Here is a 22062-nt window from a genome sequence, read left to right as displayed (position 1 = left end):
TTTGTGACCCCATGAATTGCAGCACGCCAGGCCTCCTGTCCATCACCAACTCCCAGAGTTCACCCAAACTCTTGTCCATCAAGTCGGTGATGCTATCCAGCCATCTCATCCTCTGTTGTCCCCTTCTCCTCCTGCCCACAATCCCTCCCAGCATCAGGGTCTTTTCCAATGAGTCAACTCTTCACATGAGGTGGCCAAAGTATTGGAGTTTCAGCTTTAGCATCAGTCCTTCCAATGAACACCCAGGACTGATCTCCTTTAGGATGCACTGGTTGGATCTCTTGCTGTCCAAGGGACTCTCAAGAGTGCTCTCCAACACCACAGTTCAAAAGCATCAATTCTTCGGTGCTCAGCTTTCTCTAGAGTTCAACTCTCACATCCATACATGACCACTGGAAAAACCATAGTCTTTTTTTTTTTTTTTAAACCATAGTCTTGACTAGACAGATCTTGTTGGCAAAGTACTGTCTCTGCTTATGATATGTTGTCTAAGTTGGTCATAACTTTCCTTCCAAGTAGCAAGTATCTTTTCATTTCATGGCTGCAATCACCATCTGTAGTGATTTTGGAACCCAGAAAAATAAAGTTAGCCACTGTTTCCACTGTTTCCCCATCTATTTGTCATGAAGTGATGGGACTGGATGCCATGATCTTAGTTTTCTGAATGTTGAGCTTTAAGCCAACTTTTTCACTCTCTTCTTTCACTTTCATCAAGAAGCTCTTTAGTTCTTCTTCACTTTCTGCCATAAGGGTGGTGTCATCTGCATATCTGAGATTATTAATATTTCTCCTGGAAATCTTGATTCCAGCTTGTTCTTCTTCCAGCCCAGCATTTCTCATGATGTCCTCTGCTTATAAGTTAAATAAGCAGGGTGACAATATACAACCTTGACGTACTCCTTTTCCTATTTGGAACCAGCCTGTTGTTCCATGTCCAGTTCTAACTGTTGCTTCCTGACCTGTATACAGGTTTCTCAAGAGGCAGGTCAGGTGGTCTGGTAGTCCCATCTCTTTCAGAATTTTCCACAGTTTATTGGAATTTTCCACAGTCAAAGGCTTTGGCATAGTCAATAAAGCAGAAATAGATGCTTTTCTGGAACTGTCTTGCTTTTTTGATGATCCAGCAGATGTTGGCAATTTGATCTCTGGTTCCTCTGCCTTTTCTAAAACCAGCTTGAACATCTGGAAGTTCACAGTTCACATATTGCTGAAGCCTGTCTTGGAGAATTTTGAGCATTACTTTACTAGCATGTGAGATGAGTGCAATTGTGCGGTAGTTTGAGCATTCTTTGGCATTACCTTTCCTTGGGATTGGAAGGAAAACTGACCTTTTCCAGTCCTGTCGCCACTGCTGACAAATTTTTCAAATTTTCCAAATTTGCTGACATATTGAGTGCAGCACTTTCACAGCATCATCTTTTAGAACTTTTGAGGTATAATTTACATAAAATAAAATTCACATTTTTTAGGTCCATAGTTTCATGAAATTTGTCAGTCTTATACAATCATGTAACTATCACCAAAATCAAGATATCTACATATGCCTATCACCTGAAAAGCTACCTTTATGCCACTTTGTAGCAATCCCCACCTCTACTCCCATCTCTGGAAATCACCGATTTTATTTCTGTCTTCTAGCTTTTTCTTTTGCTGAAGGTCATATAAATTGAATTGTGCAGTTTTCAGGATTTGGGGTCTGGCTTCTTTCATTTAGCAGATTTTTGCACATATCAATGGATATTACCTCTGTTTGTTGCTGAGTATTCTTTGATTATATGCATATATCACAATTTGTTTATTCATTCACCCACTAATGAACATGTAGTTTGTTTTGAACTTTTGTCCATTATGAATGAAACACATATAAAGATTCACTTATAGTTTTTGTGTATAAATATGTGCTCATTTCTCTTGGATACATACCTCCATGTTGAATGGGTGGACAATATGATAAGTATGTGTTTAAAAATATAAAACCACCAGATTATTTTCCAAAGTTGTAGTATCATTTTGCATTTTCACCAAAAAATGTATGTGAGTTCTGGCTGTGTTCAGATATTGAAAGATTTGATATGTCAAGATGTCTGTTCTCCCCAAATTATTCTAAGGATTCAGTGCAATCTTATTCAAAATTTCTACAGGAGTTTTTGTAGAATTTGATGAAATCATTCTAAAATTCATATGGAAAGGCAAAAACCCTAGACATGCTAATTTTTTTAATGCAAGAACAAAGTTGGGAAACTCTTGCAAACTGATTTCAAAAGCTAATATAAAGCTACAGTAATCAAGCCTGTGTTTTGTTGGTGAAGGGGTAGACACACAGCGTAATGGGACAAAAGAGAATACAGAAATAAACCTATACATTTATGGTCAATGAAATTTTTTCCTTACTAAGGAGAGATTTTGTTCAAAAACATGATTGCAAGCAGGAAGGAAGGGAGTGTTGTAATAGGAGAATGAGGACAATTTTAATAGAATGCTGTGGCTATAAGATGCGTGAGGATCTTAAGAGTTAGACAGACAGATAGTTTTCCTTTTTTTTTTTTTTTTTTTTAGGGACTTGGGATGCTTTGTTATTTTATTTATTTTTTTTTTTATTTATTTTTTTTAAATTTTATTTTATTTTTAAACTTTACATAACTGTATTAGATTTGCCAAATATCAAAATGAATCCACCACAAGTATACATGTGTTCCCCATCCTGAACCCTCCTCCCTCCTCCCTCCCCATTCCATCCCTCTGGGTCGTCCCAGTAAGCAAGGCTAGGAATAACTGGGTTTGGAAAGTGGGATGAAAGCATGGCTTGATCAGACAGAAGATCAGATAGTGTTTTACCCTGAGACCAAACTGCTACCCTGGAGGAGCCTTTAAGGACAAGTGTATGCTAACTCAGGCTGGAGAAGTAGGGGGTCAAAAGTTAGAGTTTGAGAAAAGGAGGAAAATCTTTGTTTCTACTGATCAGTGAAGTAGCAATTTAATTAATTATTTATGAGACAAAAAATGGGAATTTGGAGGGTGTGTGTCTGGCCCTGTCATAGGTAAACAAGGGAACTGAGGATTGCTCTTGATGTTCCTGCAAAATCAGTTGAACCATCTGTTGAGGTTTGGTAGCAAAGGTCGGAGAAGGCAATGGCACCCCACTCCAGTACTCTTGCCTGGAAAGTCCCATGGATGGAAGAGCCTGGTAGGCTGCAGTCCATGGGGTCGCTAAGAGTCGGACATGACTGAGTGACTTCACTTTCACTTTTCACTTTCATGCATTGGAGAAGGAAATGGCAACCCACTCCAGTGTTCTTGCCTGGAGAATCCCAGGGACAGGGGAGCCTGGTGGGCTGCCATCTATGAGGTCGCACAGAGTCGGACACAACTGAAGCGACTTAGCAGCAGCAGCAGCAGCAAAGGTCGTTTTAATGTCAGGCATCTTAAAAGAGGGATACCAGGTGGCACTAGTGGTAAAGACCCTCCTGACAATGCAGAAGATGTAAGAGATGTGGGTTCAATCCCAGCGTTGGGAAGTTCCCGTGCAGGAGGGCATGGCAGCTCACTCCAGTATTCTTGCCTGGAGAATTCCATGGACAGAGAAGCCCAGCAGGCTGTAGTCCATAGGGTTGCAAAAGAGTTGGACACAAGTGAAGCAACTTAGCACACACTTCAAATGAAATAGAGACAGATTAATATAACATGTTGCATTAAACATTAGTGTAATATTGAGTTTGTCAAAAAGTTTGTTTTTTTTCTGGGAGAATGAACTTTTTTGCCAACCAAATATATTAAACTATTCAAGAGGTTGGTGGATGGAAATCTTCTGATCCTGTAGCACTACTTATAGAGTTTCTTGAAGCTATGATATCAGTACTCTTGTGGTGTTGTCCAGTCTTAGTTAGCTCTCATATAACTGCTTGCACTGAGCATTTTACCAGATTTGCTTAGTGACCCAGACAGTGGCTTTCCCAGGAAGAAATCCATCCCATGTGTGATCAGTTGCAGGACATGTCCTTTGATGTATATATCAAGTCACTGGGCTTTAACTCCTTGTGCTTCTTCAGCTCCTCGGAAAAAAGGCCAACTTCAAGGCAACCTGAGGTTTCAATAGAGATCTGGCCAGTCAGGTTTTGGTTCTCAGTGATGCCAAGTCAGGATGGAGGGAGGAAGAATTAGAAATGTTCATTTGGAGAGTTGTAGCCAGATAATATGTTTGATAATATGTGCAAGATGGTAGATCCAATGTGCAGGTAGATAACAAAACCATACAATTTACAAAGAGTTACAAAATAGTTCAAAGACAATGAACAGGACCAGAATATGATAACCTACAATAATGTCTATAGTTTACAGTTGAAATATAAATTTATCTCTACAGTCACACCCTTTTTCATCAGGGATAATCTCTGAGACTATTCTTAGTCACAGAATAAGTCTGTCTCATTAGATTTGGTCTGATTATTTACAAAGGTATGGCAAGAATAACAATTTAGTAAATAGGCCCTTTACATCTCTCTTTGCTGGAAGATTTTATAAGGAATTTATATTGGACTTTTAAAATCCTTTTGAGTCTAGTAAGCCAAGCCAAAAACTCACCACCAAATTTCACTTGCAGTATGTATTAATTTGGGTAAATTCCTCTCAAAGTCCCTCAAATATCTTAAGATTCCTGGGCCTGCCAGGAAGCAAACTTCCTTATGCACCTGAAAGGTTGAGCATCCTATAAGCCAGGTGTCAGGCAGGTTTCCCCAAAAAGCCTTTGTAAGCATTGGCTTCAAAATGTGAACCTTAGCTCTTTAGGAGTATTTACAAATTTGATTCTGTGAGCATCATTCTCAAATATGACATTCTAGTCAAAGCCTTAGTTATGCAACCAATGTTTCCAATTACATTCTGTTGATAAGGAGAACCAATTCTCATAAAACCCATGAAAACAATTCTTTTGCCATGATAATAATAATATTCAATAGGAGTTTCTGAATTCTGGAAGGATCAAGCCAGGAGAGAAAATAAATATTTCATCTCTGCTTATAAAATTATAATCTACTAAATTATTATAAATTCTAGCTAAAGAAAAAAAGGTTCCTTTTTTCAGGAAATAGGATATCATCAATATTCTAAACAAAACTGACAATTATCCTGTCTAAGTTCATTCAGTCCTGTGCAATTAATTCTTGTTTGTCTCCATCTTGAATCTGCAGTTTCATGAACTCATAAACTTCACACAGGTTCTACAAATCCTGACTCAGTCCAGTGGTTTGGCCTCACTTATTTAAGCAAGGTTATCAGAAGTCTGTGCTCCAGGGTACTTGGCCTAGTCCTCTCCACAGATCTCATAGACAATCGTTTTTGTTGAAGACCAGCATCCTAGCCTGATGGCACTCTTTCTGGGAAGCCTCACAGTAAAACAAAAAACTGTTTGTGGATGCCCAAAGACTAAAAACAACTGTAGTTAAATATCTGATGAGACCTAATTATAAATATATATGCAATCGACAAGAACATTTGGTTGCTTCCGTGTTATATGACGTTTGAAAAACAACAACAACAACTGAATTTGCGATAAAAGTAACTTATTTTGTGACCAGCAACACTACACTGTTGTAGTCTAATATCAGGCAAAGCATCCCCAGGATGTATCGTGGACAGCAAGGACGCTGACACATCTCTAAGAACGTCACACAATTTCTGAAATGTTTATGTTGGTAACATTTCTCCCATACAAACATAAACCAGGGAATGTTAAGCATCTCTTCTGATTTGATAACACTTGCTATGCAATCCAACACATCAAAAAAACCTAATTACTTTTAGCCCTTCTCTTTTTACAGGATGAAAGATCCTTTGTGATTTTCCAGGGGTCCTCAAAAACAGTTTGAGGTCAGGAAGATATCATTTAGGATTTGTCTTCCAGAGAGCAAAATGTCAAAGGTTGTCAAGTCTGAATGCTTGATTTAATAGGAAGTGGCTATCCATTTAACCAAAGTGGCTCTAAAAGTTTTCAAAAGTAAATATGGAAGGTAACATGATTCTATAAAACTTTCAATCTTTCAAAAGTGAGAAGATATTGTTTTCTTAAATAATCAAGGACATGGCAAAAAGCAACACAAAACTCAGGATGTTACTCTGATAAAGCATAAAATCTTTGCCTTCTTGGCAGATTATTTAAAAAGTATAGAAAGTACCTTTCACAACCACTTAATAAGAGAAGACCAATGGTCCTAGAAAAGCTTATCAATTTAACAGAGAGAAAACCAAATTCTAGTTTTGTATCAGTGCAATATTTTATACTAAAGCTCTTTTTAAAACAATCTTATGCATAAATCAATCAAATCCTAGCTAGCTTTAAGCAAGACAAATAAATTCCTGTTCTGCAAACTTTGTACAACTTTCCCCATCCATGCAGATTTCGTTTCGTTTCCTCTTTCTCATTCATGAACAGCCAGTCATTTTACTTCAGGACAAAATAATTTTTTTGCTTACCAAAAGGATATCCTGCATATCTTGCATACTTAATTTTAATTTTAGTTTAAGTTTAAGGTGTTAAAGTATGTATGATTAGCTAATTCATTTTTAATCAAGAAGAAATTATCAAAGAAGATACTGTCTTCATTTAAAAAAATCAAACATTATAATTTCTTTTAGAAGCTATATAGTGAAGTGGTCTCAGAAAAGGGGAAAATTAGAGAAATATCGATACATTATGCATAAATCATTACTAAATTTAGCTGAGCCCACAAAATCCAGACAAAGCAGTTATTAACTGATTTTAAAGTTTGCTTCTTTGTTTTCCAAGACTTAATTCAAATATGATGATCTCTTCTCATAATATCCTAGATTACTTTTTATTTTGGTGCATAATTCACTGCAAAAACTAAACATTACTTTTAAATCAATTGAAATAACTTTTTATCACTTACTAAACACATGGAACATTTGTTATAAAACTGAAATCAATACACACTGCTTGAAATGTCTGTCCTAAATTTATGGGTACTAATGGGATTTTTAGCATATTATGCTGCATATTACTATAGTAATATTATATTAGTATTATAGTATTATATTACTAATATAGTAATATATTAGTATTAACTAACTGTGCTACTATCTTAAAGTATATTTTATCATTTGTCCTTTTAAAATTAAATACATTTGTTTTTCCAGTTGGTCATTTCTGTTAGGGATTTTTTTAAATTGAATTTCTGTTTATGATGCTTCTTTTAAGGGCATAAGCAAAGATTTTTTTTTTCTTTCAGATATTTAGTCTGCTCATTCCTAATATACTTTTATCAGATTTTTATATCACTTTGCTTCCTCAAAGAATTACAAATTCATTTGTTTTTTTAACTTATTATTTCATATTAGAAGATACTCAGTTAACAATGTTGTAATAGTTTCAGGTGGACAGCATACAGCCTTAGCCATACATATACATGTATCCATTCTCCCCAGATAGACTGCAGTAAATACTGAGGGATATCTTAGAGCACAGAACAAATCACCTTCTCATTCTGGTTGTATTTTATTTTAGCCTATTTTTTCAAATATTTTGGAGAAGATAGGATTTTTTTCTTTAATAAAAAATCCCTTTATGGTTTTTTAGAAATGGGTAAAATCAGAATCTGGTGTGATTGTAAATTTGATTTGTTACAGATGTTTCTTTCAATACCTGGTTATTGTATTCCTTGATTTTTCAAGCGAAAAATCTAAGAAATACTATTCTCTTTCTCAAGCAGCCCAAATGTGAAGGATAAAAGAAGAGTGGCTAAGAAAAGGAATATAGGAGAAATTGTTTTTGCCCTCTGAAACTCAGAGGTTAAAGTGATTCTCTGTTATTGGAATGATGGTAGTCCTGCATGTGGCATGCTACCTAGGTGAAATCCAGCTTTTAGTTTAGAAAAGAAAAATAGAAGCTAGTATTCCTTCATTATTGTATATTAAAAGCAGAAAATTGACATGAAATGAACTAGACATGTAAAATATCCTACTTGCAAAAGTATCTAGAAGCTGTTGACTGATAGCCTCAATCAAAGCCACAGAATTACAGAGGCATCATTACCAAGAAAAAAGGTCCTCCCATCTGTTGTTTTTGCCACTGATCATCTTTTCTCTGCCAGAATATGAAAGGGACGTTACAGGCAGGTGATGCAGGGACAGATCAAAAGAAATCTCTTCCAATATAGAATTGCTTTTCCTCCAAAATTAACAAAGTAGAGATGGAAAAAAAGATAATTTGAGAGAGTTACTGCTTCAGTTGTTTTTAAGATTCCCTTCCTTCTCTCTCAATTCTCCAAGTACAGGGTTAGAACAAGAAATTACAGACTTTATTATTTCATTAGATGAATAAAATGGCATTCACATGTCCTAACTGTCAGTATCAGTTACAAAAATCCCTATTAATAAAAACCATATGCTAAAAATTAGTGTATTCAATTTTAAAAGGACAAACTATACGATATCCACCCTGATAGCTCAGTTGGTAAAGAATCTGCCTGCCATACAGGAGGCCCTGGTTCGACTCCTGGGTTGGGACAATCTGCTGGAGAAGGGATAGGCTACCCACTCCAGTATTCTTGGGCTTCCCTGTAGCTCAGCTGGTAAAGAATCCGCCTGCAGTACAGGAGACCTGGGTTCGACAAGATCCCCTGGAGAAAAGAAAGGTTACCCACTCCAGTATTCTGGCCTGGAGAATTCCATGGACTGTATAGTCCATGGGGTCTCAAAAGTTGGACTCAACTGAGCGACTTTCACTTTCATATTACATATAGATGTTATTTTCAGCATCAGTGGCTATTTTAAAGGAAAAATGAGATGTATAATATAACTATATATGATATCTATATCATATATAGACATTATTTTCAGTATCAGTGTAATCAATATAGTATCAATATAATTAACAATATATATTACATTATGCTTTGTGTGTATATATATATACACACATATATAATATATATACATATATATATTATATATGTATATATGGCTTTCTACGGAATCTGCCTACAATGCAAGTGACCCAGGTTTCATACCTGGGTTAGGAAGATCCCATAAAGAAGGGATAGGCTATGCACTCCAGTATTCTTGCCTAGAGAATCGCAGGGACAGAGGAGCCTAGCGGTCTACAGTCCATGGGATCGAAAAGAGTCAGATGCGACTGAGCCTTTTTAATATTCAAGATTTTTCTCTCTTTATTGTTGAGGAACACAAACTACTCCTGGCCCTCTTTAAGCTTTGGAAATAGTTCTGTCTGCTTCTTTCCAGTGGTTCTTTCCTCCCATTCAGGCACTAATCTGTCCACAACTTAAGGTGCCTGTGAAACTCTGCAATTCTCTTGAGCTTTTTCTCTGTGCTGTTCTTTTGTTTCTGTTCAGCTCTTTCTGCCTCTGTAATTATGTGGGTTTGATTGAGGCTGTCTGATACTCTGACTTGCCAACTCTAGCCTCTCTGGTTCTAAGGTATTTCTCCTCAAGTTGTGGTGCTTGCAGGGCTCAACATCAGTTGTACATCCCTGAACTGCAGCCTGGATACTCATTCTAGGCAGTAAAATGGGGCAATCGTAGGGCTCACCTAATTTATTTCCTGTCTCTCATGGATTGCTGTCCTGTGCTGTGAAACGCTCAATTTCTAAACACTTTTGTTTCATGTATTTTGTCCGTTTTTTAGATGTTTAATGTGAAATGATTATTTTGGCCCCTATTATTCCATCATGACCAGGGCAGAAATTTACCCTAAATTTTGCATTGCAATTTTTCTTCTTTGCTTTTAGTTTTCCCACACTATCTAGATATTTGTTCTCTCAGCTTTATTGTGATAAAATTGACAAATTAAAAATGTATACATATAAGGTATACAACTTGATGGTTTTGCATATGCATTGTGAAATTACCACTGCAGTTAAGCTAACTAACATATCTATCACCTCACATACTTACCATTTTCTTTTTGTTTGTGTGTAGTGAGAACACACCACACACAAAGATTTGACCTCTTAAGGTGTGGAGAAAGGGGGTGCTTCTATGCTGTTGGTGGGAATGTAAATTGGTGCAGCCACTGTGGAAAAAAGTATGGACTCTCTCAAAAACTAGACAAAGAATTGCCATATGACCCAGCAGTTTCACTCCTGGGTATATATCCAGAAAAAAAAAAATGAAAACACTAATTTGAAAAGGTACATGTACCCCAATGTTCATGACAGCATTATTGACAATTGTCAAGCTATGGAAGACTTTAGGTAAAGTTAGCAGTATCTGCTCTTTGAGGGAATGCAAGGATTTCCATTAAAGCAATTGACCCTGCTCTTTTTTTTTTTTAAGAGGGAAGTTCTCTGGTAACTCCTTCTATTTCTTCCACAAAAATTGGTTTGGCATTTTTTTCTATTTCCTGATAAGCCATCCACTTCACAGAAGTTTTCAAGTTTAACTGAAAAGAGTTTGGCAAATGTTGTCCTCTGTTTCAGTAGTTGCTTCAGACTTAGGGTGAATTGTACTTTTTTCTTGATTTAGCTGAGAATATCTGTTTAATTAATTGTTCACAGAAATTAGAGGTTCATTTATATGTAGTAGTACTACTTTTCTGGTTTCTAATGCATTAATTTCTGTTGTAAGCTTATTATTTCCTTCCTTTGCTCTCTTTCACTTAATTTTGTTGTTATTAGCTTTTTAGTGGGATATTTAATTAATGTATTTTCAAAATTTTCATTTATACTGATCTAAATGTTTACGTTTGTGACTATTCCATCACTGTTTTAATTGTCCCCATAAAATCTAAAATGCGGTATTGAGTTTTTAAATTTCTAAATAGAATTCTTTTTAAAAAAAATATTGATTTCTACCATACTGAATTGTGAACCAAGTATGTTGTTTGTATTATTTGTACACTTTGTGCTTTTCTTTGTGACCCAATTAATTTCATAAATGCCCCAAATCCTATTGGGAAAGAAATGTGCATCCTCAGTTACTGAAGTGAAGAGCTTTATATATTATTCCATTAGACTTCTGTAATTAGTGTGCTTAGGTTTTTTGTATCTAGTGATTTTCAGTCCATTTCACTTGACTTAAAAATAGTGTCTGAAGAACTCATGTTTTTAGTGTGCTTCTATTATTCCAAGTATTGTATATAGTTTTTGCTGTATGTAGGTATGCTATTTAGTACATAGATATTCATAGCTGTTACGTCTACACTGTGAATTTGACTTTAGAATTCTAATGCGCTCTCTCTCTTTTGGTGGGGAGAGGGAGTATGTGATTATTTTGACTTGAATTCTGCCTTGACCAATATCAAGATCACAAACACTACTTTGTCTCTCTTTTTTTCAGTCTTCTGACATCCTTTTCCTTATGTCTTTATATTTAGCCTTTCTGAATCACCTTTTAAAAGTTGTATCTCTTGATTTCAGCATAGACTTGACTTTTGCCTTATGAGCCTTATGAGTTACTCTGAAAATAATTTCCATTTAATAGGTGAGTCAAGCCTATTTGCTTTTATTGGGATGGCTGATATGACTGATATAATTAGATTCAGCTTTATTAAATTGCTTTATGTTATTTTTTTAAAAATATTTGTTTATTTGGCTGGGCTGGGTCTTAGTTGCAGCATGTGGGATCTTAGTTCCCTGACTAGGGATTGAACCTGGGCCCCCTGTGTTGGGAGCACAGAGTCTTAGCCACTGGACCACCAGGGAAGTCCTTATATTATATTTTCAGTTCAGTTCAGTTCAGTTCAGTCGCTCAGTCTTGTCCGACTCTTTGCAACCCCATGAATCGCAGCACGCCAGGCCTCCCTGTCTATCACCAACTCCCGGAGTTCACTCAGACTCACGTCCATCAAGTCAGTGGTGCCATCCAGGCATCTCATCCTCTGTCGTCCCCTTCTCCTCCTGTCCCCAATCCCTCCCAGCCTCAGAGTCTTTTCCAATGAGTCAACTCTTCGCATGAGGTAGCCAAAGCACTGAAGTTTCAGCTTTAGCATCATTCCTTCGGAAGAAATCCCAGGGCCGATCTCCTTCAGAATGGACTGGTTGGATCTCCTTGCAGTCCAAGGGACTCTCAAGAGTCTTCTCCAACACCACAGTTCAAAAGCATCAATTCTTTGGTACTTAGCCTTCTTTATGATCCAACTCTCACATCCATACCTGACTACTAGAAAAACCTTAGCTCTGACTATACAGACCTTTGTTGGCAAAGTAATGTCTCTGCTTTTTAATACACTGTATAGGTTTGTCAATGGCTAATTCCAAAGACCTATTATCGTGTTGTGCATATTTTTACTTAGTATCTGTTTAGTTTGTGCAGCTTCTCTGGTTTTATCATTGAAAGTGAATCTTAATATTATTTGTTTCTTTGCTTTTTTCCCCTTGCTAAATCTTACTAGAGCTGCATCAAATGTTTATCTTTTACGCAATTAACTTTTGACATTGTTCAACATATATTCCCTTTGTCCTTTTGTTTTTTTTTTTTTTTTTTTTGGACTTCTTCCACTGTTTCTTGATAACCATTTGAATTTGATAATTAGCCCACAAGTTTTCATCCTGTCTGGTTTTCTAGTATATGCATTTAAAGCTATAATTTCTCAGTTCTAGTCACAACTTTCAAATTTTGATTTAGAGTGTTTTTGTTATCATTTGGTTATAAGCTTTGTCTTTATTCTAATATATTTTTGACCTATTCATTTGGAAAATATTTTGAAAAATTATAATTATCTTTTCATATTTTCCCAAAATGTATTTCTAATTTAGTCTCACTTTTATTAAAGATTATGTATTTATTGTATTTTGGCTCTTTGATTGAATATTTATTTGAATAATTGTGTTAAAATCTCCTAAAATATTGGTTTCTTTGTCAGTTGTTTCTTGTGAATCTTTTAAAGTTTTTTGCTTAAATATTATGAACCATGTTGGTAGATCCATACAAGTTCAGAATTGAAATATTTACTGTGTATGAAGTAACCATCATAAATAATAATGATATAATATCTATTTTAGGTGACAAATCTTCCTTTTGTATATATTTTCCTATTTTTTTCACATTCATTTATGTTCAAACTTTTTTGTAGTCTTTTGCTTTATGTGCTTGTGTGTTCAGTTGTGTCTGACTCTTGGCCACCCCATGTACAGTAGCCCGCCAGGCTCCTCTGTTCATGGAATCTTCCAAGCAAGAATGCTGGAGTGGGTTGCTGTTTCCAACTCCAGGGGATCTTCCCCACTGAGGGATCAAACCTGCATCCCTTGTGTCTCCTGCATTGGCAGATGGAGTCTTTGCCACTAGTGCCACATGAGAAGCCTCTTTCGCTTTGCACATGTCTCTTATAAATGGCTAACTTTTGACTGCTCCTTGGGTGCCCTACCAATTCAGGGCAATTTAAAATTAAATGAAATTAAAAAAAAAATCATATGAACTGAAATCAAACCAAAATCTGCTTTAGTCTGATATTTCTTTCCAGAATCATCAAATTGGGTTTTCTCTTGTTTTCTTTTCTTTTTTTTTTTTTTTTTTTTTTTTTTTTTTTTTTGGTTAGTTTGCTTTTAAACTTGGACTTCATGCCTACACCGCATTGGATATGTTTCCTTCTGGCTGCCTTCCCTACAGAAAGTCTTTTTACACGTTCATAGTCTTTATAGTTCCATTTTAATGCAGGGAGTACCCATCACAGACAGACCTTAGGTTTGAAATTTTGGCCAAAATACTCAATACTAAATTTCAAATTATCCAGGATTTGGTTAGCATACTCAAATCAAAAGCAAGATTTTGTACTTCCTTACCACCAAGAGTTCCTGCTTATGACTTATTTGGGGAAATCTAGAGAGTTCATACCTTTATGTCAACTTAGTGATTTGTATACAAATACATATTTTTATGTATTTTTATGTATAAAAAAAGATCTTAACTGGATTACTACAAAGGTGTGATTAGTCACCCAGAGCCAGACATTCTGGAGTGTGAAGTCAAGTGGGCCTTAAGAAGCACTGCTGTTAATAAAGCTACTGGATGTGATGAAATTCCAGCAGAACTATTCAAATCCCTAAAGGATGATGCCATCAAGGCTTTGCATTCATTATGTCAGCAAATCTGGAAGACCCAGCAGTGGCCATAGGACTGGAAAAGATCAATCCTCATCCCAATTCCCAGAAAGGTTAGTACCAAACAATGTGATAACCATTGGACAACTGCACTCGTGTCCCATGCTAGAAAGGTCATGCTTGAAATCTTGCATGCTAGACTTCAGCATTATGCAAACCAAGAACATCCAGATGTCCAAGCTGAGTTTAGAAAAGGAAGAGGAACCAAAGATCAAATTGCCAACATTTGCTGGATTATAGAGAAAGCAAGGGAATTTCAGAGAAACATCTATCTTTTTCATTGACTACACTAAAGCCTTTGACTGAATGAATCATGACAAACTATAGAAAGCTCTTAGAGAGATGGCAATACCAGACCATCTTACCTATCTCCTGAAAAACCTGTATGCAGGTCAAGAAGTAACAGTTAGAACCCTGTATGGAACAACTTATTGGTTCAAGATTAAGAAAGGAGTATGACAGGGCTGTCTGCTGTCACCCTATTTGTTTAACCTATATACTGAGCACATCATGAGAAATGCTGGACTGGATGAGTTACAAGCTTGAATGAAGATAGGCAGAAGAAACATCAACAACCTCAGATGTGCTGATGATACCACTCTAATGGCAGAAAGTGAAGAGGAACTGAAGAGCCTCTTGTTGAGGGTGAAGGAGGAGAGTTAAAGACCAGGCTTAAGACTAAATATTAAAAACCTAAGATCATGGCATCCAGCCCCATTACTGCATGCAAATAGGAGAAAATGTGGAAGTAGTGACAGATTTCTTCTTCTTGGGCTCCAGAATCATGGTGGACGGTGATTGCAACCATGAAATCAGAACACAATTGCTTCTTGGCAAGAAATGATGACAAACCTAGACAGTGTTGAAAAGCAGAGACATTACTCCGCCAACAAAGATCCGTATAGTCAAGGCTATGGTCTTCCCAGTGATCATGTACAGTTGTGAGAGCTGGACCATAAAGAGGCAGAATGCCAAAAAATTGATGCCTTTTAACTGTGGTGCTGGAGAAGACTCCTGAAAGTCCCTTGGACAGCAAGGGGATCAAACCAGTCAATCTTAAGGGAGATCAACCCTGAATATTCATTGGAAGAACTTATGCTGAAGCTAAAGCTCCAGTATTTTGGTCATCAGAGGGCTCACTGGGGAAGTCCCTGATGCTGGGAAAGATTGAGAGCAGAAGAAGAAGAGGGCTTCAGAGGATGAGATAGCTGGACAGCATCACCGATGCAATGAACATGAACTTGGGCAAATTCTGGGAGATAGTGAGAGACAAGGCGGTCTGGTATGCTGCAGTTCATAGAGTCACAAAGAGTGAAACACAACTGGTTGACTAAACAACAACAAAATGTCTAAATCTTTGTCATTTCAATTATCTCCTATTTCTCGCTTATATCTTATTTCCTATTTCTATCTTTTATTTTTACTTACTTGGCATATAAAAAGTCTTTTTTTTTGAATTTTTTATTTTGTATGGTCGATTAACAATGCTGTAATAGTTTCAAGTGAACATCAAAGTGACTCACCCATACAAAAACATTTGTCTTAAAAAGCAGTTCCAGGTTCATAGCAAAATTGAGGGGAAGGCACAGAGATTTCCCACATATCTCCTACTCTCACACATGTATTCCCAGTCCCCCCTCCCCCATATCAACATCCCCTATCAGAGTGGGACATTTGTTCAGTTCAGTTCAGTTGTTCAGTCATGTTTGACTCTTTGAGACCCCATGGACTGCAGCACGCCAGGTTTCCCTGTTCATCACCAACTCCTGGAGCTTACTCAAACTCACATCCATCAAGTCGGTGATGCCATCCAACCATCTCATCCTCTGTTGTCCCTTTTTCCTCCTGCATTCAGTCTTTCCCAGCATTGGGGTCTTTTCCAATGAGTCAGTTCTTCGCATCAGGTGGCCAAAGTACTGGAGCTTCAGCATCAGTCCTTCCAATGAATATTCAGAACTGATCTCCTTTAGGATGGACTGGTTGGATCTCCTTGCAGGCCAAGGGACTCTCAAGAGTCTTCCCCAACACCACAGTTCAAAAGCATCAATTCTTGGTGCTCAACTTTCTTTATAGTCCAACTCTCACATCCATACATGACTACTAGAAAAACCATACCTTTGACTATACGGACCTTTGTCGGCAAAGTAATGTCTCTGCTTTTTAATATTTGTTACAACTGGTGAACTTACATTGACGTGTTATGACATAACCATTCAAGTCCATGGTTTGTTTACCTTAGGGTTCACTCTTGGTACGGTGCCTTCTATGGATATGGAAATATGTTGATATGCATCTGTTTTCGCAACCCTAAAAAATCCCCTGTGCTCTGCCTTTCCATCCCTCCCCACCCAAGTCCAGAGCAAACACTGAGCTTTTTAATGTGTACATAATTTTGTTTTTTCCCAGAGTGTCAATTGTTATATCATATAGTCTGTAGCCATTTTGAATTGGTTCCTTTCACTTAGTAAGGAACTAACTAAGGAACTAACTAAGGTGCATCTAAGGGTCCTCCGTGTCTTTTCATGCTTGCTGTCTTATTTCTTCTCACCGTTGAATAAGATTCCATTGTCTGAATGTGCCATAGTTTGTTTGTCCATTCACCTATAGAAAGATATCTTGGTTGCTTCTAAGTTTGGGCAATTATGAATAAAGCTGCTATAAACATCTTTGTGCAAATTTTGTGTGGACATAAGTGTTCATCCAACTTTTTTTGGTACATACCAAAGAGTGTGAATGCTGGATCATTTAGTGAGAATTTACTTACTTTAATTTTGTGAGAAACTGCCAAGCTGCCTTCCAGTGGCTGTATCAGTTTGCAATCCCATCAGCAGTGAATGAGAGTTCCTATTGCTCCATGCCTTCACCAGCATTTGGTTTTGTCAGTGTTCTGGATTTTTTTTTTTTTTTTTTGCCATGGCATTTCATTGTTGTTTGAATTTGCAATTCCATAATGACATGTGATGTTGAACACCCTTTCATATGCTTATTTACCATATGTGGTGAAGTGTCTAATAAGCTATTTTGCCTACTTTTTGTTGGGTTCTCATTGCTGTTGAGATTAAAAGTTAGTTCCTTGCACATTTTAGAGGACAGTCCTTTATGAAATATGTCTTTTGCAAATATTTTCTCCCTGTGTGTGGCTTGTCTTCTCATTCTCATGACAGTGTCATTGGTGGAGAAAAGGTTTTAATTTTAATGAAATCCAGGTCATTAATTATTCATTTTGTGGCTCTTACATGGGGGCAGCACTTTTTCCTGTGGCATCACTCCTCAGGAGCTCTAAGAGGAATTGTTAGATTTTCAATTTTTTCAACTTTTTGCTTGTTGTTAGGATGGAGAGATGATTTCAAGGCTTCTTGTATGCCAGACCAGAAATTGGAAATCAAATTAACAATTTTGAAGAAATTAATGTCTTCTATCTCTTAAATGATCCTTTCTTCTTTAGAATTTACTTACCTAGCTAGCTATTTATCACCTATCATCCATCTAAAATATTTTCATGTATATTTATCTTATCTCTTTGTTTTTCATGTTCTACAATTTCTTCAGCAGTCTGATGGTCTATGGGTGCCCATTTATATTAATGAATAAAGTAATAGAAAAAAATTATGGGGTGTGCATGTGCATGATTATTCCTTCAGTTTCAGTTCAATTTATCGTTGGCCATGGGAAAAGAAGTATTTCTCTCAAGAAGCATTTCCCTCTTCCATGGCTGGTCACCTTTTGTGATCACTATTCCTCATTACGGGAGTATTAGCAAGATCTTGGAAACCGGGGCCAGGTTCTTTAGATACATCAGTATCCTGCCAGAAGTATTTAGCCTCTCAGCCATTCCCCAAACTCCTCACCATTTGGGATCAGATTTTACGGCCTTTACGTGATATACATTTTTTGCGCATTTTGTATTTGAATAATGGCACACTGATAATATTCATTTGTGACCTTGAAATCAATATGTGTAGTGCTTTCACATTCATTGACAGATAGGTGCAAAGTGACCAAAAGGTTGAGTTATGCCCAACATGCAGTTTCCTAGCTGAGGTCAAACAAGGCAGCATTCAGAATTCTTGTCTCAGTTCTCACACTGTAAGCAAGTATCCCTTTTGAAGTCTACTTAAGTCGTATTTTTGTGCTTTTTGTTGGTGATTTCACTTTTTTAAATGGTCCAAAGCAGAATGTTGAAGTGTGATCTAGTACTCCTAAGCACAGAAAGAATATGATATACCTTATGGAGAAAATTAAAAAGAATAGATACATGTCTGTGTAAATACACTTTTCTGTACACCTGAAGCTATCATAACACTCTTAATCAACTATACTCCAATATAAAGTAAAAAGTTAAAGAAATTTTTTTAAAAGAAAATGCATATATTAGATAAGCTTCATTCAGGCATGAGTTATAATGCTGTTAGCTGCTAGTTCAGTGTAATCGGGATCAAATATATGTGTATATATAAATATATAGACTCAATGCAGGTGGAGCTAGTAGTAGTGAATGCATCTGCCAATGCAGGAGATGTAAGAAACACAGGTTCAATCCCTGGGTTGAGAAGATCCCCTGGAGGAGGGCATGGCAACCCACTCCGATATTCTTGCCTGGAGAATCCCATGGACAGAGGAGCCTGGCAGGCTGTATAGTCCATAGGGTCACAAAGAGTCTGACATGACTAAAGTGACCTAGCACACACATGCAAATATACGTGTGTGTGTGTATTTATATTTACATACATATACACACATGTATACATATATTTGTAAAATAAGGTGTCTTTAAATGGAAACATACATAAAACTAGGTTATGTATTCATCAGATGATGAAAATATTGTGACTGGAAGTTCATAGGAATCTAACTCTGATTTCCCCTTGGAATAATGGTTCAATTTTCACTAATTCAATGTTTGTGGTAACTTTATAGAATATAACTACCACAAATAATGAGAATCAACTGTACTTCAAAACTTGTGATTGATTGAAGGTTGTGATTACTTCATTGCTTCTTCAGAAATGTTTTATTTCTCTCTATTTCTGCTTTATCGCTTTTCTTCATTTGGGATGATTTCATGGAAGTTAGTGGGAAATGGCTTCATTCTACAATCTTTAACCAGAAACATAATATGTAATTTTATATTTAAAGTCCTGTCCTAATGTTTTTTTTTCCCCCCAAAGGATGTTTCATTCTGCTATCAAATGACCCATGGTTATGTCTACAGAGGGGCAGTTTTGATGATTTTAGTAATTTTGGTATGTGGTTTTCAAGTAAAGGTTTAGAAATTTGAGTTCCTTCACAATCATAGGCATATGGTAAAGGCTTTCTCTTCCATTAAGTTTTAGAAAAAAAATCTCCCTCATTTTGTTAAAATTTTTATTTTCCATATCTTGAATCTGATCTGTAGTGAATGGTGGGCAAAATAATGGCATTGCTTGGGGAAAAAAACACAAACAAACAACTACAATATTCTCAACTTCAAAAACAGGTTAATAATTTTTTTAATTATTTAAAAAGTTAATGCTCATTTATTCTCATTTTTCTTTTGTTATAATTTTGTGTAATTATTAAAAAAAAAAAGACATTCTTCCTCTACAGTCTTCCTCCCTAAAACCCATAGTGCTGTTTAATCATGAGAAAAACATCAGATAAATCCCAATCGAGAAGCATTCTACAAAATGCGTGGCCAGTGCTCTTTAAAAATCTTAGTCATGAAAAACATGGAAAGTCTGAGAAACTGTCACAGCCAAGAGGAAGCTGAAAAGATGAGAAATTTAAATGTACTGTAGTATCCCAGATGGGGCCATAGGAAAAAAAAAAAAGGACATTAGAAATCCCTGGTGGTCTGGTGGTTAAGACTTGACACTTTTACTACAGTGGTCCAGGGTTGAATCCCTGGTTTGAAACTAAGATCCCACAAACTGTATATCATGGCCAAAAAACTAAAAAAATACCTTAGTGAAAAGGAAAGAACTCTGCATAAAGTAGGGAATTTAGTTAATATATCAATATTGGTTCATTAATTGTGACAGATGTACCATACTTAATATAAGATGTTAATAATAAAGAATGTTGGATGTAGGGTATATGAGAACTGTATTGTCTAAACATTTTTCTATAAATCTAAAACTGTTTTTAACTTAAAAGGCTATTTTTAAAAATCATGATCACGTAAGAAAAGTTAAAGACAAGGTCTTCTTTTTTTTTGGTTCTATTTTTTAATTATTTTTTTTAATTTTATTATTATTATTATTTTTTACTTTACAATATTGTATTGGTTTTGCCATACATCAACATGTATCCACCACGGGTGTACACGTGTTCCCCATCCTGAACCCCCCTCCCACCTCCCTCCCCATACCATCCCTCTGGGTCATCCCAGTGCACCAGCCCCAAGCTTCCTGTATCCTGCATCGAACCTGGACTGGCGATTCATTTCTTATATGATATTATACATGTTTTAATGCCATTCTCCCAAATCATCCCCCCCATCCCTCTCCCACAGAGTCCAAAAGACTGTTCTATACATCTGTGTCTCTTTTGCTGTCTCGCATACAGGGTTATCATTACCATATTTCTAAATTCCATATATATGCGTTAGTATATTGTATTGGTGTTTTTCTTTCGCTTACTTTACTCTGTATAATAGGCTCCAGTTTCATTCACCTCATTAGAACTGAAAGGTCTTCTTTTATTTTAAATTACAGCATCAAATGTTAAATTTGTGTCTTCCATCAAAATACCATCATAACATTAAGATTATAAAATTTTGTTCTTCTAGTCTTTGTTTTTCATGTAAAAACAGTGAATACTTCCTTAGTTGAACATATTCATGCTCTTAATTCTTAACTGAGATTCTACTACCTAAGGAAGGAGATAAGAAAAATACTTTCCTTCACACAGAAAGTATTACGGAATCTTAACACTCTGCTCTACTTCTAAACTGGAAAAAAAATTCCTTTTTGGCAGAGGTACTTAAGAGTTGGGCCACAAGTAAGAAAAAGGGTGTTTTTACCCATGCTTTTATCCTCTGTACCATGTTATTTTTGTATTATCAATGATTACTTTTATCCTAGTTTAAGCATTAAAATAAATTTTTATTTCCAATGCATATTTGAATAAATGTAATCCTTCCATGATTATTACTTCCTAAAAGTCATTCCAACCATGTTTAGATCTTCATTGTATTTTTTAGGTCACCTTGAGCAAATGTGTAAAATATCAACTTTTATGAGTTCTTATATTATTTACCTAGTTGGTAAAAGTCATTCTAAAGTTTATAACTAGCTGGTATATGCTACAAAGTAGAAGAGGATCTTGGAGAATATAGTGAAAACCCAGATACAAGTAATAGAAAATAAAATGTTACAGGAAAAGTTCAGCTGAAGATTTTTGAGTTAATCTACTTTTTACCAAAATATCCTTTATAAAAATAAGTTGTAACCGTTGTATACTTATCTTTTTGTCTCCCAAGTATGTCTTCTTTTCTTAGTCTGAGTTTGTCTCTGTCCGAGTCTGAGTCAGGAAGCATGCCTGGTCCCTATTTACTCGTTCAGTTGTGTCAGACTCTTTGCGACTCCATGGACTGTAGCTGCCAGACTCCTCTGTCCATGGAGTTTCCCAGGCAAGAATACTGGAGTAGGTTGCCATTTCCTTCTCCAGGGGATCTTCCCAACCCAGCGACAGAACCCGAGTGTCCTGCATTGACAGGCAGATTCTTTACCACTGCACCACTCAGTTCAGTTCAGTTCAGTTCAGTCACTCACTGGGGAAGCTTGAATGACCTGCAGTTATTCCATAGTAATCCTGCATAGCCCAGGGGTTTCAAAGCAGGGCTAATCCTGCTACACCATCCCCTAAAGGAATCCCTTAGTGTTCCTTGGAGAGTTCCTTCTCCCTGATCTCATTGATTTGCCCCATGAGAATCTGTCTGAGACTGTTGACAGAACTGCAGGGGATGATCTTTCCTTTTCCTATGTAAATATATATTGTAAATATCAGTATTTTCC

At 36.4% G+C, this 22062-nt stretch overlaps 1 long non-coding RNA gene and 1 other non-coding gene across 3 annotated transcripts in view; one reads left to right on the top strand and one right to left on the bottom strand.

Annotated features, from left to right (window-relative positions):
- Window positions 1-22062, top strand: part of LOC123331776 — a 496106-nt gene that overhangs the window by 210064 nt on the left and 263980 nt on the right. The window lies entirely within an intron of this gene.
- Window positions 11599-11671, bottom strand: TRNAG-CCC. Its single transcript has one exon. It is a non-coding gene; the product is annotated as a tRNA-Gly (tRNA).

Source organism: Bubalus bubalis, chromosome X, assembly GCF_019923935.1.
Source record: "Bubalus bubalis isolate 160015118507 breed Murrah chromosome X, NDDB_SH_1, whole genome shotgun sequence".
Lineage (NCBI taxonomy): Eukaryota > Metazoa > Chordata > Mammalia > Artiodactyla > Bovidae > Bubalus > Bubalus bubalis.
Note: the sequence above shows the minus strand (reverse complement) of the source record. Positions and strands in the feature narration are given on the sequence as shown.